The following is a 17062-nucleotide window of genomic DNA, read 5'->3' as shown; positions in this document are numbered from 1 at the left end:
CATTTTCCAAGCACTCGTTTCGTGTTCCAAGTTAATTCTTTCCTTTAGAACAAACAGAGCCAATACAGTAGGACCTACCCAGTGAGAACCAGCACTTCACAGTACCTCTCCAGGCAAGCCTTTGAGAGAAATTGGCTTTGTGGAATCAATATATAGCCACTGTGAGTGCTTGAAAAGAAGTACTATACTAAAAACGCCACTGTAACACTTCCTGAAGTAAGGGGAAGTATCCAAAACAGCACTACTGTATAACACTTCCTGAAGTAAGGGAAAGTATCCAAAACAGCACTACTGTTTAACACTTCCTGAAGTGAAGGGAAGTATCCAAAACAGTACTACTGTATAGCACTTCCGGAAGTGAGGTGAACTATACTAAAAACCTCTACTGTAACACTTTTTGAAGTACACTGAATATTTTCTGTGAAACTCAGACTCCAGGTTAGTTATAAACCCCAGCCAAATACCTGTTTTTACTCAGGGATTCTTTTCTAAGTGGGGCCAGGAATGTTAACTTCAAGTGGCTGTTTTCTGACTCAGGCAGAAACGTGCAGCAAATCACCTTGCAGGAGTCATTTTTTTTTTTTTTTTTTTTTTTTTAGGTTTTTAGGTTTTTTCCAGAGTTTCTCCCTGCAGTTTTAGTGCCTGTCCTGGATCTCCCTCTGTAGGCCAGGCTGCCCCTCGAACTCACAGAGATCCACCTAGCTCTTCCTCCCAAGTGCTGGGATTAAAGGCTTGCAACCTCACCCCCCAGAATTTATGGGCAACTTTTAGGAGGAGGAAAAGGGAGATTTAGATGTAGATTTAGATTTAATTTTAGATTTAGATTTAGATCTGTATTAGAATGGGCTAGGATGCACTGGTGAAGGAGATAGGGGAGAAGGGAGAATAAAGGAAGGAGAAAAGGAAAAGGGGACAGGGGTATTTGTCCAGGAGGAACAAGGGACATCCTCTGGATAGAGGGTAGACACACATGGCATATAGGCAAAAGGTTTATAGAGGTGATGGGGGAAAACCCCGTGTTAGGGTGAGGTGTTTAATTTTATTTCTTCTTTTTTATTAAAAAATATTTTTATTCATTTAACATACAAACCATGGATTCTCCCTCTCATCCCTCCTCCTGTTCCCTCCCAGCCTTCCCCTCCTTGACCCTTCCCCCATGCTGAACTCCAACAAATGAAGGCCTCCCCTCCCATGGCAGGGCAGAAAAGCCTGCTATACACAGTTGAGCCAGGACTAAGTCTCTTCCTCCTGCATCAAGGTTAAGCAAGGCCTCTGGCCATAGGTAATGGGCTCCAGAAAGCCCACTCCTGCACCAGGGATAGATCCTAATCCCACTGCCAAGGGCCCCTCAAACAGACCAAACTATACAACTGTCTTCCTATTTTCAGAGGGCCTAGTCTGATCCCATGTAGGTTCCAGAGCTGTTGGTCTCAAGTTGGTGAGTTCCTATGAGCTAGGTTCAGTTGTCTCTGTAGATGTCCTAATCATGATCTTGATGACCCCCACCACTTTTTGCTAAAATAATCCCTCTCTCCTCTCTTCACCTGGACACCCAGAGCTCGGCCTGGTGGTTGGCTGTGAATCTCTGCATCTGCTTCCTCCAGTTATTGGATGAAGGCTCTATGATGACAGTTAGGGTATTCACCAACCTGTTTACCAGTGTAGTCCAGCTCAGGCACCCTCTTTATTTCTAGTAGTCTATCGGTGGTCGTCCTTGTGGATTCCTGGGAATTTCCCTAGCACCAGGTTTCTCCCTTACCCCATAATGTCTCCCTCTATCAAGATATTTCTTTCCTTGCTCTTCCATTCCTACTCTGCCCCAGACCAACCATGGTGTTCCCTCATGTTCTCATCCTCCATCACCTCTTCTCTTCCCCCACCGCATCCTCAGTTTATTCATGGAGATCTCTTCTGTTTCCCCTTCCCAAATCGATCCCTGCATCCCTCTTAGGGTGTTCCTTGTTTCCTAGCTCTTCTGGAGTTTTACAGGTGGGTAATACTTCACTGAGGATATGTACGAAATTTTCTTGATTCATTCTTTGGTTGTGGGGCATCTAGGCTGTTTCCAGCTTCTGGCTATTAGGAATAATGCTGCTATGAACATAGTTGAATACGTGTCCTTGTGGTATCATTGAGCATCACTTGGGTATATGCCCAAGAGTGGTATCATTGGCTCTTGAGGTAGATTGATTCCCAATTTTCTAAGGAGTCATCATACTGATTTCCAATGTGGCTCTACAAGTTTGTACTCCCACCTGCAGAGCAGGAGTGTTCCCCTTGCTCCACACCCTGTCCAACAATAGCTGTCATCAGTGTTTTTGATTTTAGTCTTTGGTTCACAGAAACTGACTTCACCAATTTGCCGGGAATGCTGGCTTTCATCTAATTACCAGAAATCTTCCTATAGTCTAATTTGAGCTCATTTCTCACTACTTGGATTGGCTTTTGGAGTGTGGGGAACTGGAGTTTCCTTTGAACCTAACACTGTACAGAAATACACAGGGGCCTAACACCCTCCAGTTCCCAACAGAGCATGGACCAGAATGTTATGTCACTGTTGGTCCCTCAAGAGCCAAGTGATGTATATTCTGTCCAGTCCTCTGCCAAAGGAAGCAAAGTGTAAAAGGGAATTTGTAATAGACAAGTGTGGAGGTACTGTCTGTAGCATGAAACTTAACATGTCTTATTAACAAAAACAAACCTGGAGCCAGGTATTGAGTTAAAGCTGGAAGATCAGAGAAGCAGAACAAGCCACAGCCACCACACCTTGCCAGTTCCTCAGCTGATCCTGTTGCCTCAGACCTGGATGCCTCTCAGCTGAACTGTGCTGCTCAAAAGCCTAAAAGCATTTAAATACCACCCCTTAAATACGTTTCTGCTTTCTGCTATCACTTCCTGGGATTAAATTCTCTTGTTACCCTGCCTGGCTGTTTCCAGTGTATCATTGAACTCACAGAGATCCAGGTGCATCTCTCCCTCTGGAAGGTTATAATTAAAGGCATGTGTGCCACCATTTTCTGGCCTCTATATCTAGTGGCTGTTCTGTTCTCTGGCCCCAGATAAGTTTATTAGGGTACACAATATTTTGGGGAGCACAATATCATGACAACTGTCGACACTGACTGTATTCTGCTCAAAGTATTCCTCCACAAAGTAAGTGGATAAACCTTGAAAAGAGAAGAAAGATCTAAAGACAGGTTCAGTGAATGAAAAAACGAACTTAAAAGAGGACATGACTGCTCCTAGGTATGGTGGAAGAGAAGATTTACAGTAGATGGGAGGGAGAAAAAAAGCCAGAAGCTTCTGGAAGGGTCCAGAGAGAACATGACTGGCAGACTGAGCTAGGAGAGTCAGGAGGCAAGAGGCCAGGAGGTCAGGAGACCAAGAGGCTAAAAGGGCAAAAGGGCTGAACTAGTCAACATGGCTGGGTTACACAGGAATCAGGGAAGCTGGAGGAAAGGAAGCCCAGCCAGTTCTTTTTTCTGACTTTTTTCCAGTTCTTTTTTCTGACTTTGTGACTGAATTGGACTCTGAGGATTGATTGAGAAGAAGCTAGGAGGACAGAGGAGAGAGAAGAGGGGAAGGGAAAGAGAGAAGGAGAAGGTTAACTGGAGAGACTTGAGCCACACACACCACAAGCACTGGCACCTCTTTTTCCAGATGCTTCCCCATTCACAGGGAGACCTGATCCTGTGGGAAGTTGGGTAAACATGTCCATCAGGCAGGCAGGAACAGCATTCTAGATGAGAAAGGAAGTAAGTGCACTGGAGCCCAGAAAGCTTACAATGCTCTCCAGACCAAATGCAAAGCACCTCAGAGGAGCACAGAGTGCTTGCTGCATGTCTCTTTCTTCTCCAAGAGGCAGCTCCTGCTCCTGTCCCAGTGTGTTTTCCTGCCAGTCTGAGCCCTGGCATCTGAATGCCATGGTCTTCCCTTCTGAGGACAGCTAACAAGACACCTTAAATGCCAAGTCCAAGTCTCAGGGAATTTTTTCCAGTCAACACTGCAATTTCGGAGTGGGGGCAGGGAATCTGTTTTGTAAACCGGACCTAAAGTTGCAAAGAGGTTAATGAATTTACATGCCTGGGTTTGTGGCTTACTTATCCTGTTTGTTTTTGAAGGATCGTGTCCGAGACACATGATTAAAAAAGGTGAATTATGAACCATTGAAAATTTTTTGTTTTAATTTTATTTTATAATTTAATTTAATTTTACATATCAGCCACGGATTCTTTTGTCCTCCCCCCTCCGGCCCTCCAACTTCCTCCCAGCCCACCCCGGATAGCCATCTCCTCCAGGGTAAAGACTCCCCTGGGGATTGAGATCAACCTGGTAGATTCAGTCCAGGCAGGTCCAGTCCCCTCCTTCCAGGCTGAGCCAAGTGTCCCTGCATAAGCCCCAGTTTCCAAACAGCCAGCCCATGCACTGAGGACAGGTCTTGGTCCCACTGCCTGGATGCCTCCCAAAGAGTGTAAATCCACTTTCCCATGGTGGGCAGCATAATTCAGGCTATACAGCTAGGCCCCCACTTTCCCTCTCATCCCTTCAGCCCTTGGTCCTGGGAAAGGAGGCTGAGTTGTCTCTTTAGTTCTTCAATTTCCTTCTCTTGCTCTATTATCTTCATCTGCAATGTGAGATTAACATTTCCAGTTGTCTGGAAAAGTTCACTCTGCAGCAGCTGAAGAGCAGACAGTCTCTGTGATGCATTCCTCCCAGTTAGGAGCTGGATATACTTGGCTTGTACCGGACACCTCTTACTAAGGGATTCGGGTATCCGACCAGTCCTTATGCCTGTTAAGACTGTTACTCGCTCCATGTCTGTCCCGAATGGCTGAAAGAGCTCGAGCAGGATCACACCCAGGCTATACATATCTGACTTGGCATCATACTCGGATCCTTCCAACTGTTCGGGTGACGCATACAGACAGGTCCCCACTCTGGACGTATGTGTCGGCATTCCCTTTCCATTTCTGCTGGTCCAGCCTGAGCTCTTGTGTATGATGTCTGCACAGGCCAGACCAAAGTCTCCTATTTTTACTTGCTGATCAGGGCCATGAAGAAAAATATTTCTAGGCTTCAGATCTCTGTGGACAATGCCCATGTTATGCATGTAAAAGACACCTTCCACCAATTCTTGAAATATTTTTGTTGCAACACTGGCCATGACGGAGGGACAGGCAGCTTCATCCACATACTCCCGGCTCCGCTTGTTCCTCTCGGCTATCCAGTCCCTCAGGGACAGCTCACACAGCTGCAACTGGATGTGCAGCATCAGGTGGTACCGAACCTCTGTCTGCTCCAGCAGGTTCAAATTGCCTTCAGAGGACTCATCCGTGGATGTAGAATTCCCTTCCAAGTCTGAGTTATGCCCCAGTGGCAGCTGATGCTTGACAACTGGTCTGATAGACAAATCGGTCAAGTCATTTTCTTGGAGCTCAGTGGACGATTCAAATTCACTGCTGTTGCTGATCACTAAATCAGCAGTGCGGCTCACCAAGTTGTTATTCTCGTTTTTAATGTCAGATTCACCAAAAGGTTTCTCTTTTTCTGAGGTGTGTTCAGCAAAGATAATGGATGAGCTGCTTTCATTGTCTTTAATATCACCTTGATCTCTGTCCCCTTCATGCTCCGACAGTACTTCAAGAGAGGGCAGTTGAATGGGAACTCTGTCTTGTGGCCGAACCACATGAACAAGTTCTAGCCATGAAGCGTGATAGCCAACAATGTTGGGGTGTCGGAGACCTGCCAGAACCTTTGCTTCTCGTAGCTCCTTCATACAGTCTGTTTTAGTTGCACTCTTAATCAGGATTTTCTTAATTGCATAATGCTGACGGTCTATTTTGTTCTGGACCTTGTATACTCTTCCATATCCTCCCTTTCCTAAGAAGGCAAGCTCTTCAAATTCATTTAAGTAGCGTGAGGTTTGTGCACAGTCCATCTCCTGATCAACAACAATGGTCATTTTCCAAGCACTCGTTTCGTGTTCCAAGTTAATTCTTTCCTTTAGAACAAACAGAGCCAATACAGTAGGACCTACCCAGTGAGAACCAGCACTTCACAGTACCTCTCCAGGCAAGCCTTTGAGAGAAATTGGCTTTGTGGAATCAATATATAGCCACTGTGAGTGCTTGAAAAGAAGTACTATACTAAAAACGCCACTGTAACACTTCCTGAAGTAAGGGGAAGTATCCAAAACAGCACTACTGTATAACACTTCCTGAAGTAAGGGAAAGTATCCAAAACAGCACTACTGTTTAACACTTCCTGAAGTGAAGGGAAGTATCCAAAACAGTACTACTGTATAGCACTTCCGGAAGTGAGGTGAACTATACTAAAAACCTCTACTGTAACACTTTTTGAAGTACACTGAATATTTTCTGTGAAACTCGGACTCCAGGTTAGTTATAAACCCCAGCCAAATACCTGTTTTTACTCAGGGATTCTTTTCTAAGTGGGGCCAGGAATGTTAACTTCAAGTGGCTGTTTTCTGACTCAGGCAGAAACGTGCAGCAAATCACCTTGCAGGAGTCATTTTTTTTTTTTTTTTTTTTTTTAGGTTTTTAGGTTTTTTCCAGAGTTTCTCCCTGCAGTTTTAGTGCCTGTCCTGGATCTCCCTCTGTAGGCCAGGCTGCCCCTCAAACTCACAGAGATCCACCTAGCTCTTCCTCCCAAGTGCTGGGATTAAAGGCTTGCAACCTCACCCCCCAGAATTTATGGGCAACTTTTAGGAGGAGGAAAAGGGAGATTTAGATGTAGATTTAGATTTAATTTTAGATTTAGATTTAGATCTGTATTAGAATGGGCTAGGATGCACTGGTGAAGGAGATAGGGGAGAAGGGAGAATAAAGGAAGGAGAAAAGGAAAAGGGGACAGGGGTATTTGTCCAGGAGGAACAAGGGACATCCTCTGGATAGAGGGTAGACACACATGGTACATAGGCAAAAGGTTTATAGAGGTGATGGGGGAAAACCCCGTGTTAGGGTGAGGTGTTTAATTTTATTTCTTCTTTTTTATTAAAAAATATTTTTATTCATTTAACATACAAACCATGGATTCTCCCTCTCATCCCTCTTCCTGTTCCCTCCCAGCCTTCCCCTCCTTGACCCTTCCCCCATGCTGAACTCCAACAAATGAAGGCCTCCCCTCCCATGGCGGGGCAGAAAAGCCTGCTATACACAGTTGAGCCAGGACTAAGTCTCTTCCTCCTGCATCAAGGTTAAGCAAGGCCTCTGGCCATAGGTAATGGGCTCCAGAAAGCCCACTCATGCACCAGGGATAGATCCTAATCCCACTGCCAAGGGCCCCTCAAACAGACCAAACTATACAACTGTCTTCTCATTTTCAGAGGGCCTAGTCTGATCCCATGTAGGTTCCAGAGCTGTTGGTCTAAAGTTGGTGAGTTCCTATGAGCTAGGTTCAGTTGTCTCTGTAGATGTCCTAATCATGATCTTGATGGCCCCCCCCCCAACCCTTTTGGCTAAAATAATCCCTCTCTCCTCTCTTCACCTGGACACCCAGAGCTCGGCCTGGTGGTTGGCTGTGAATCTCTGCATCTGCTTCCTCCAGTTATTGGATGAAGGCTCTATGATGACAGTTAGGGTATTCACCAACCTGTTTACCAGTGTAGTCCAGCTCAGGAACCCTCTTTATTTCTAGTAGTCTATCGGTGGTCGTCCTTGTGGATTCCTGGGAATTTCCCTAGCACCAGGTTTCTCCCTTACCCCATAATGTCTCCCTCTATCAAGATATTTCTTTCCTTGCTCTTCCATTCCTACTCTGCCCCAGACCAACCATGGTGTTCCCTCATGTTCTCATCCTCCATCACCTCTTCTCTTCCCCCACTGCATCCTCAGTTTATTCATGGAGATCTCTTCTGTTTCCCCTTCCCAAATCAATCCCTGCATCCCTCTTAGGGTGTTCCTTGTTTCCTAGCTCTTCTGGAGTTTTACAGGTGGGTAATACTTCATTGAGTATATGTACGAAATTTTCTTGATTCATTCTTTGGTTGTGGGGCATCTAGGCTGTTTCCAGCTTCTGGCTATTGGGAATAATGCTGCTATGAACATAGTTGAATAAGTGTCCTTGTGGTATCATTGAGCATCACTTGGGTATATGCCCAAGAGTGGTATCATTGGCTCTTGAGGTAGATTGCTTCCCAATTTTCTAAGGAGTCATCATACTGATTTCCAATGTGGCTCTACCAGTTTGTACTCCCACCTGCAGAGCAGGAGTGTTCCCCTTGCTCCACACCCTGTCCAACAATAGCTGTCATCAGTGTTTTTGATTTTAGTCTTTGGTTCACAGAAACTGACTTCACCAATTTGCCGGGAATGCTGGCTTTCATCTAATTACCAGAAATCTTCCTATAGTCTAATTTGAGCTCATTTCTCACTACTTGGATTGGCTTTTGGAGTGTGAGGAACTGGAGTTTCCTTTGAACCTAACACTGTACAGAAATACACAGGGGCCTAACACCCTCCAGTTCCCAACAGAGCTTGGAGCAGAATGTTATGTCACTGTTGGTCCCTCAAGAGCCAAGTGATGTATATTCTGTCCAGTCCTCTGCCAAAGGAAGCAAAGTGTAAAAGGGAATTTGTAATAGACAAGTGTGGAGGTACTGTCTGTAGCATGAAACTTAACATGTCTTGTTAACAAAAACAAACCTGGAGCCAGGTATTGAGTTAAAGCTGGAAGATCAGAGAAGCAGAACAAGCCACAGCCACCACACCTTGCCAGTTCCTCAGCTGATCCTGTTGCCTCAGACTGGATGCCTCTCAGCTGAACTGTGCTGCTCAAAAGCCTAAAAGCATTTAAATACCACCCCTTAAATATGTTTCTGCTTTCTGCTATCACTTCCTGGGATTAAAGTCTCTTGTTACCCTGCCTGGCTGTTTCCAGTGTATCATTGAACTCAGAGATCCATGTGCATCTCTCCCTCTGGAAGGTTATAATTAAAGGCATGTGTGCCACCATTTTCTGGCCTCCATATCTAGTGGCTGTTCTGTTCTCTGACTCCAGATAAGTTTATTAGGGTACACAATATTTTGGGGAGCACAATATCATGACAACTGTCGACACTGACTGTATTCTGCTCAAAGTATTCCCCTACAAAGTAAGTGGATAAACCTTGAAAAGAGAAGAAAGAGCTAAAGACAGGTTCAGTGAATGAAAAAAAAGAACTTAAAAGAGGACATGACTCCTCCTAGGTATGGTGGAAGAGAAGATTTACAGTAGATGGGAGGGAGAAAAAAGCCAGAAGCTTCTGGAAGGGTCCAGAGAGAACATGACTGGCAGACTGAGCTAGGAGAGTCAGGAGGCAAGAGGCCAGGAGGTCAGGAGACCAAGAGGCTAAAAGGGCAAAAGGGCTGAACTAGTCAACATGGCTGGGTTACACAGGAATCAGGGAAGCTGGAGGAAAGGAAGCCCAGCCAGTTCTTTTTTCTGACTTTTTTCCAGTTCTTTTTTCTGACTTTGTGACTGAATTGGACTCTGAGGATTGATTGAGAAGAAGCTAGGAGGACAGAGGAGAGAGAAGAGGGGAAGGGAAAGAGAGAAGGAGAAGGTTAACTGGAGAGACTTGAGACACACACACCACAAGCACTGGCACCTCTTTTTCCAGATGCTTCCTCTAGAGGCTGCTCCTCCCTGGTTCTGCCAGTGTCTCCACCCTCTTCCCCTTCCTCCCTGACAACCCCAAAGCCCAGATCATTGGCTTGCCCTGGCCCTAGTGCTAGCCCTAGGACCTTCCATTCCTAGGAAGAGGGAGGGTGCATTGGTGCTCACAAGGCTCTTGACTTGGAGTGGAGGAGGCTCACTGTCTGGGTTCACTGCCTCACTCTCCTAAGATTCCTCCTCCCCACCTCCAGACATGCTGAGTACAGAGGGGGATTTCTGTCTTTGCTCACTCTCTGGGCATAGATCAGAATATCCTCCCTCATGCTCTGCATATGGTTTCTTCTTAGTTGCTTCCTGCCTCCCTGGGAAAGCCCCACCTTCCTGTTCTTTCTTAAATTAGAGATGAAAGGAAAGACTCTTAAGGCCTGTGAAGCAATGTCCTCAGATCTGGCCTGGTGGTGACAGGAGATGAAGCTCAGCACATGTGGATGAGCCCTGGTTCTGGAGGACTAGGCTGGAGGGACAGTGGGATTCTGGGTTGCACTTCTAGCTAGCAGCAGAGTCAGGAGTGGGGTTTGTGGGGGTGCTCCCAGACAAAGCGATTCACAGCAGAGATGCCTCAGTAAGCTGAACATTTCTGGGGCCCTTGCCTTTCCAAGGCTGTTGTTTCTTAGGAAGAATAGCATAGGAGAGGCTGCCGGTGGGCGGAGCATGAGCATAGCACATTAGGAAAATGTCAAGAAATCTGAATATTTTGCCCAGTTAATATGTGCTCAAAACCACAATCAGTTTCTTAAGGCTGGTTTTCAACATAACAAATTTGGGAAGTATTACTATAACAAAATGGCAGGAGGGGTGATCACTTTAGATAGCCCTGGGAATCCCTTAGAAACTTGTCTCCCAAGATGGGCTTTAAGATCCTGGGAGCACCCAGAGGGCATCTCACCTATTTGCATTTCCAATGGAGCAGTACTGAATGTCTTAAGCCCTGGGCTGGAGTGACTCCAGGGGCATTAACAGGGCCACCTGCTCTTTTGAGTAAAGGGACAGCCCTGCTGCTCTGGAAATGCCAGTTGCAGTGGCTATGAAAAGGCCTGGTTACTCAGCTATGAGCCTGTGTTTCATTCTGACCAATAGAAAACGCCTTGGGCGCCTTCTGGCTTCCTCTATGCAATTTCACTTCCTGGACTGAGGGTGGGGTAGAGAGAGACAAGCAGTTCTCAAGTTTGCAGTAAGACACCAGAGCTGAGGCAGAAGCAGTCTGCTCAACAGGGGGCTGACTGGGAGCAGGCATAAGGCCTGCACTTCAAACAAAGCAGCTAGGCAACCTCAGTGCTCCTGGGTAAGTGACCACTTCATTCCAGCCTCCTCAAGCTCCAACCCCTCCTGCCTTTTCTGCCCTTCACTTCCACCCCAGGGTACAGTCTAGAGTCTCTGGGATCATATGGGGACATCAGTACAAACATCGTCTCTCAGGGGAACTTGGAAAGTTTATGATTCTATTAGGACTCTTGGCTCCTTGGAGTCTTCCTAGGCCCTTTTTGACAAAGTCCAGGCTGTGGAGGACTAGGGCACCTGGTGAGCTGAGGGTGCCAGCAAATGCCTTTGTTTGCTTGGGGGAGAAGGCAGGAGTGCTTAAGAGTCCAGGAAGAGAGCTCAGGTTCTGCTTGGTCTGAGCCTGTACTAGTGAGGCAGAGAGCAGAGGGTGTGAGTGGATCAGGCTCCTGCTGCTTGCTCTCCAGAGCCCCTTGAGGCTTCCCCATTCACAGGGAGACCTGATCCTGTGGGAAGCTGGGTAAACATGTCCACCAGGCAGGCAGGAACAGCATTCTAGATGAGAAAGGAAGGAAGTGCACTGGAGCCCAGAAAGCTTACAATGCTCTCCAGACCAAATGCAAAGCACCTCAGAGGAGCACAGAGTGCTTGCTGCATGTCTCTTTCTTCTCCAAGAGGCAGCTCCTGCTCCTGTCCCAGTGTGTTTTCCTGCCAGTCTGAGCCCTGGCATCTGAATGCCATGGTCTTCCCTTCTGAGGACAGCTAACAAGACACCTTAAATGCCAAGTCCAAGTCTCAGGGAATTTTTTCCAGTCAACACTGCAATTTCGGTGTGGGGGCAGGGAATCTGTTTTGTAAACCAGACCTAAAGTTGCAAAGAGGTTAATGAATTTACATGCCTGGGTTTGTGGCTTACTTGTCCTGTTTGTTTTTGAAGGATTGTGTCCGAGACACATGCTTAAAAAAGGTGAATTATGAACCATTGAAAATTTTTTGTTTTAATTTTATTTTATAATTTAATTTAATTTTACATATCAGCCACGGATTCTTTTGTCCTCCCCCCTCCGGCCCTCCAACTTCCTCCCAGCCCACCCTGGATAGCCATCTCCTCCAGGGTAAAGACTCCCCTGGGGATTGAGTTCAACCTGGTAGATTCAGTCCAGGCAGGTCCAGTCCCCTCCTTCCAGGCTGAGCCAAGTGTCCCTGCATAAGCCCCAGGTTCCAAACAGCCAGCCCATGCACTGAGGACAGGTCTTGGTCCCACTGCCTGGATGCCTCCCAAAGAGTGTAAGTCCACTTTTCCATGGTGGGCAGCATTATTCAGGCTATACAGCTAGGCCCCCACTTTCCCTCTCATCCCTTCAGCCCTTTGTCCTGGGAAAGGAGGCTGAGTTGCCTCTTTAGTTCTTCAATTTCCTTCTCTTGCTCTATTATCTTCATCTGCAATGTGAGATTAACATTTCCAGTTGTCTGGAAAAGTTCACTCTGCAGCAGCTGAAGAGCAGACGGTCTCTGTGATGCATTCCTCCCAGTTAGGAGCTGGATATACTTGGCTTGAACCGGACACCTCTTACTAAGGGATTCGGGTATCCGACCAGTCCTCATGCCTGTTAAGACTGTTGCTCGCTCCATGTCTGTCCCGAATGGCTGAAAGAGCTCGAGCAGGATCACACCCAGGCTATACATATCTGACTTGGCATCATACTCGGATCCTTCCAACTGTTCGGGTGACGCATACAGACAGGTCCCCACTCTGGACGTATGTGTCGGCATTCCCTTTCCATTTCTGCTGGTCCAGCCTGAGCTCTTCTGTATGATGTCTGCACAGGCCAGACCAAAGTCTCCTATTTTTACTTGCTGATCAGGGCCATGAAGAAAAATATTTCTAGGCTTCAGATCTCTGTGGACAATGCCCATGTTATGCATGTAAAAGACACCTTCCACCAATTCTTGAAATATTTTTGTTGCAACACTGGCCATGACGGAGGGACAGGCAGCTTCATCCACATACTCCCGGCTCCGCTTGTTCCTCTCGGCTATCCAGTCCCTCAGGGACAGCTCACACAGCTGCAGCTGGATGTGCAGCATCAGGTGGTACCGAACCTCTGTCTGCTCCAGCAGGTTCAAATTGCCTTCAGAGGACTCATCCGTGGATGTAGAATTCCCTTCCAAGTCTGAGTTATGCCCCAGTGGCAGCTGATGCTTGACAACTGGTCTGATAGACAAATCGGTCGAGTCATTTTCTTGGAGCTCAGTGGACGATTCAAATTCACTGCTGTTGCTGATCACTAAATCAGCAGTGCGGCTCACCAAGTTGTTATTCTCGTTTTTAATGTCAGATTCACCAAAAGGTTTCTCTTTTTCTGAGGTGTGTTCAGCAAAGATAATGGATGAGCTGCTTTCATTGTCTTTAATATCACCTTGATCTCTGTCCCCTTCATGCTCCGACAGTACTTCAAGAGAGGGCAGTTGAATGGGAACTCTGTCTTGTGGCCGAACCACATGAACAAGTTCTAGCCATGAAGCGTGATAGCCAACAATGTTGGGGTGTCGGAGACCTGCCAGAACCTTTGCTTCTCGTAGCTCCTTCATACAGTCTGTTTTAGTTGCACTCTTAATCAGGATTTTCTTAATTGCATAATGCTGACGGTCTATTTTGTTCTGGACCTTGTATACTCTTCCATATCCTCCTTTTCCTAAGATGGCAAGCTCTTCAAATTCATTTAAGTAGCGTGAGGTTTGTGCATAGTCCATCTCCTGATCAACAACAATGGTCATTTTCCAAGCACTCGTTTCGTGTTCCAAGTTAATTCTTTCCTTTAGAACAAACAGAGCCAATACAGTAGGACCTACCCAGTGAGAACCAGCACTTCACAGTACCTCTCCAGGCAAGCCTTTGAGAGAAATTGGCTTTGTGGAATCAATATATAGCCACTGTGAGTGCTTGAAAAGAAGTACTATACTAAAAACGCCACTGTAACACTTCCTGAAGTAAGGGGAAGTATCCAAAACAGCACTACTGTATAACACTTCCTGAAGTAAGGGAAAGTATCCAAAACAGCACTACTGTTTAACACTTCCTGAAGTGAAGGGAAGTATCCAAAACAGTACTACTGTATAGCACTTCCGGAAGTGAGGTGAACTATACTAAAAACCTCTACTGTAACACTTTTTGAAGTACACTGAATATTTTCTGTGAAACTCGGACTCCAGGTTAGTTATAAACCCCAGCCAAATACCTGTTTTTACTCAGGGATTCTTTTCTAAGTGGGGCCAGGAATGTTAACTTCAAGTGGCTGTTTTCTGACTCAGGCAGAAACGTGCAGCAAATCACCTTGCAGGAGTCATTTTTTTTTTTTTTTTTTTTTTTAGGTTTTTAGGTTTTTTCCAGAGTTTCTCCCTGCAGTTTTAGTGCCTGTCCTGGATCTCCCTCTGTAGGCCAGGCTGCCCCTCAAACTCACAGAGATCCACCTAGCTCTTCCTCCCAAGTGCTGGGATTAAAGGCTTGCAACCTCACCCCCCAGAATTTATGGGCAACTTTTAGGAGGAGGAAAAGGGAGATTTAGATGTAGATTTAGATTTAATTTTAGATTTAGATTTAGATCTGTATTAGAATGGGCTAGGATGCACTGGTGAAGGAGATAGGGGAGAAGGGAGAATAAAGGAAGGAGAAAAGGAAAAGGGGACAGGGGTATTTGTCCAGGAGGAACAAGGGACATCCTCTGGATAGAGGGTAGACACACATGGTACATAGGCAAAAGGTTTATAGAGGTGATGGGGGAAAACCCCGTGTTAGGGTGAGGTGTTTAATTTTATTTCTTCTTTTTTATTAAAAAATATTTTTATTCATTTAACATACAAACCATGGATTCTCCCTCTCATCCCTCTTCCTGTTCCCTCCCAGCCTTCCCCTCCTTGACCCTTCCCCCATGCTGAACTCCAACAAATGAAGGCCTCCCATGGCGGGGCAGAAAAGCCTGCTATACACAGTTGAGCCAGGACTAAGTCTCTTCCTCCTGCATCAAGGTTAAGCAAGGCCTCTGGCCATAGGTAATGGGCTCCAGAAAGCCCACTCATGCACCAGGGATAGATCCTAATCCCACTGCCAAGGGCCCCTCAAACAGACCAAACTATACAACTGTCTTCTCATTTTCAGAGGGCCTAGTCTGATCCCATGTAGGTTCCAGAGCTGTTGGTCTAAAGTTGGTGAGTTCCTATGAGCTAGGTTCAGTTGTCTCTGTAGATGTCCTAATCATGATCTTGATGGCCCCCCCCCCCCAACCCTTTTGGCTAAAATAATCCCTCTCTCCTCTCTTCACCTGGACACCCAGAGCTCGGCCTGGTGGTTGGCTGTGAATCTCTGCATCTGCTTCCTCCAGTTATTGGATGAAGGCTCTATGATGACAGTTAGGGTATTCACCAACCTGTTTACCAGTGTAGTCCAGCTCAGGCACCCTCTTTATTTCTAGTAGTCTATCGGTGGTCGTCCTTGTGGATTCCTGGGAATTTCCCTAGCACCAGGTTTCTCCCTTACCCCATAATGTCTCCCTCTATCAAGATATTTCTTTCCTTGCTCTTCCATTCCTACTCTGCCCCAGACCAACCATGGTGTTCCCTCATGTTCTCATCCTCCATCACCTCTTCTCTTCCCCCACTGCATCCTCAGTTTATTCATGGAGATCTCTTCTGTTTCCCCTTCCCAAATCGATCCCTGCATCCCTCTTAGGGTGTTCCTTGTTTCCTAGCTCTTCTGGAGTTTTACAGGTGGGTAATACTTCATTGAGTATATGTACGAAATTTTCTTGATTCATTCTTTGGTTGTGGGGCATCTAGGCTGTTTCCAGCTTCTGGCTATTGGGAATAATGCTGCTATGAACATAGTTGAATAAGTGTCCTTGTGGTATCATTGAGCATCACTTGGGTATATGCCCAAGAGTGGTATCATTGGCTCTTGAGGTAGATTGCTTCCCAATTTTCTAAGGAGTCATCATACTGATTTCCAATGTGGCTCTACCAGTTTGTACTCCCACCTGCAGAGCAGGAGTGTTCCCCTTGCTCCACACCCTGTCCAACAATAGCTGTCATCAGTGTTTTTGATTTTAGTCTTTGGTTCACAGAAACTGACTTCACCAATTTGCCGGGAATGCTGGCTTTCATCTAATTACCAGAAATCTTCCTATAGTCTAATTTGAGCTCATTTCTCACTACTTGGATTGGCTTTTGGAGTGTGAGGAACTGGAGTTTCCTTTGAACCTAACACTGTACAGAAATACACAGGGGCCTAACACCCTCCAGTTCCCAACAGAGCTTGGAGCAGAATGTTATGTCACTGTTGGTCCCTCAAGAGCCAAGTGATGTTTATTCTGTCCAGTCCTCTGCCAAAGGAAGCAAAGTGTAAAAGGGAATTTGTAATAGACAAGTGTGGAGGTACTGTCTGTAGCATGAAACTTAACATGTCTTGTTAACAAAAACAAACCTGGAGCCAGGTATTGAGTTAAAGCTGGAAGATCAGAGAAGCAGAACAAGCCACAGCCACCACACCTTGCCAGTTCCTCAGCTGATCCTGTTGCCTCAGACTGGATGCCTCTCAGCTGAACTGTGCTGCTCAAAAGCCTAAAAGCATTTAAATACCACCCCTTAAATATGTTTCTGCTTTCTGCTATCACTTCCTGGGATTAAAGTCTCTTGTTACCCTGCCTGGCTGTTTCCAGTGTATCATTGAACTCAGAGATCCATGTGCATCTCTCCCTCTGGAAGGTTATAATTAAAGGCATGTGTGCCACCATTTTCTGGCCTCCATATCTAGTGGCTGTTCTGTTCTCTGACTCCAGATAAGTTTATTAGGGTACACAATATTTTGGGGAGCACAATATCATGACAACTGTCGACACTGACTGTATTCTGCTCAAAGTATTCCTCTACAAAGTAAGTGGATAAACCTTGAAAAGAGAAGAAAGATCTAAAGACAGGTTCAGTGAATGAAAAAAAAGAACTTAAAAGAGGACATGACTCCTCCTAGGTATGGTGGAAGAGAAGATTTACAGTAGATGGGAGGGAGAAAAAAGCCAGAAGCTTCTGGAAGGGTCCAGAGAGAACATGACTGGCAGACTGAGCTAGGAGAGTCAGGAGGCAAGAGGCCAGGAGGTCAGGAGACCAAGAGGCTAAAAGGGCA

The 17062-nt window shown here is 46.0% G+C and overlaps 2 pseudogenes; both read right to left on the bottom strand.

Annotated features, from left to right (window-relative positions):
- Window positions 1–4522: 4522 nt before the first annotated feature.
- LOC143267075 (eukaryotic translation initiation factor 2-alpha kinase 1 pseudogene) lies at window positions 4523–5962 on the bottom strand (annotated as a pseudogene).
- A 6215-nt stretch (window positions 5963–12177) lies between these two features.
- Window positions 12178–13683, bottom strand: LOC143266945 (eukaryotic translation initiation factor 2-alpha kinase 1 pseudogene; annotated as a pseudogene).
- Window positions 13684–17062: the final 3379 nt, after the last annotated feature.

The sequence above is a fragment of the Peromyscus maniculatus genome, chromosome 8 (genome assembly GCF_049852395.1).
Source record: "Peromyscus maniculatus bairdii isolate BWxNUB_F1_BW_parent chromosome 8, HU_Pman_BW_mat_3.1, whole genome shotgun sequence".
NCBI classification, from domain to species: Eukaryota; Metazoa; Chordata; class Mammalia; order Rodentia; family Cricetidae; genus Peromyscus; species Peromyscus maniculatus.
Note: the sequence above shows the minus strand (reverse complement) of the source record. Positions and strands in the feature narration are given on the sequence as shown.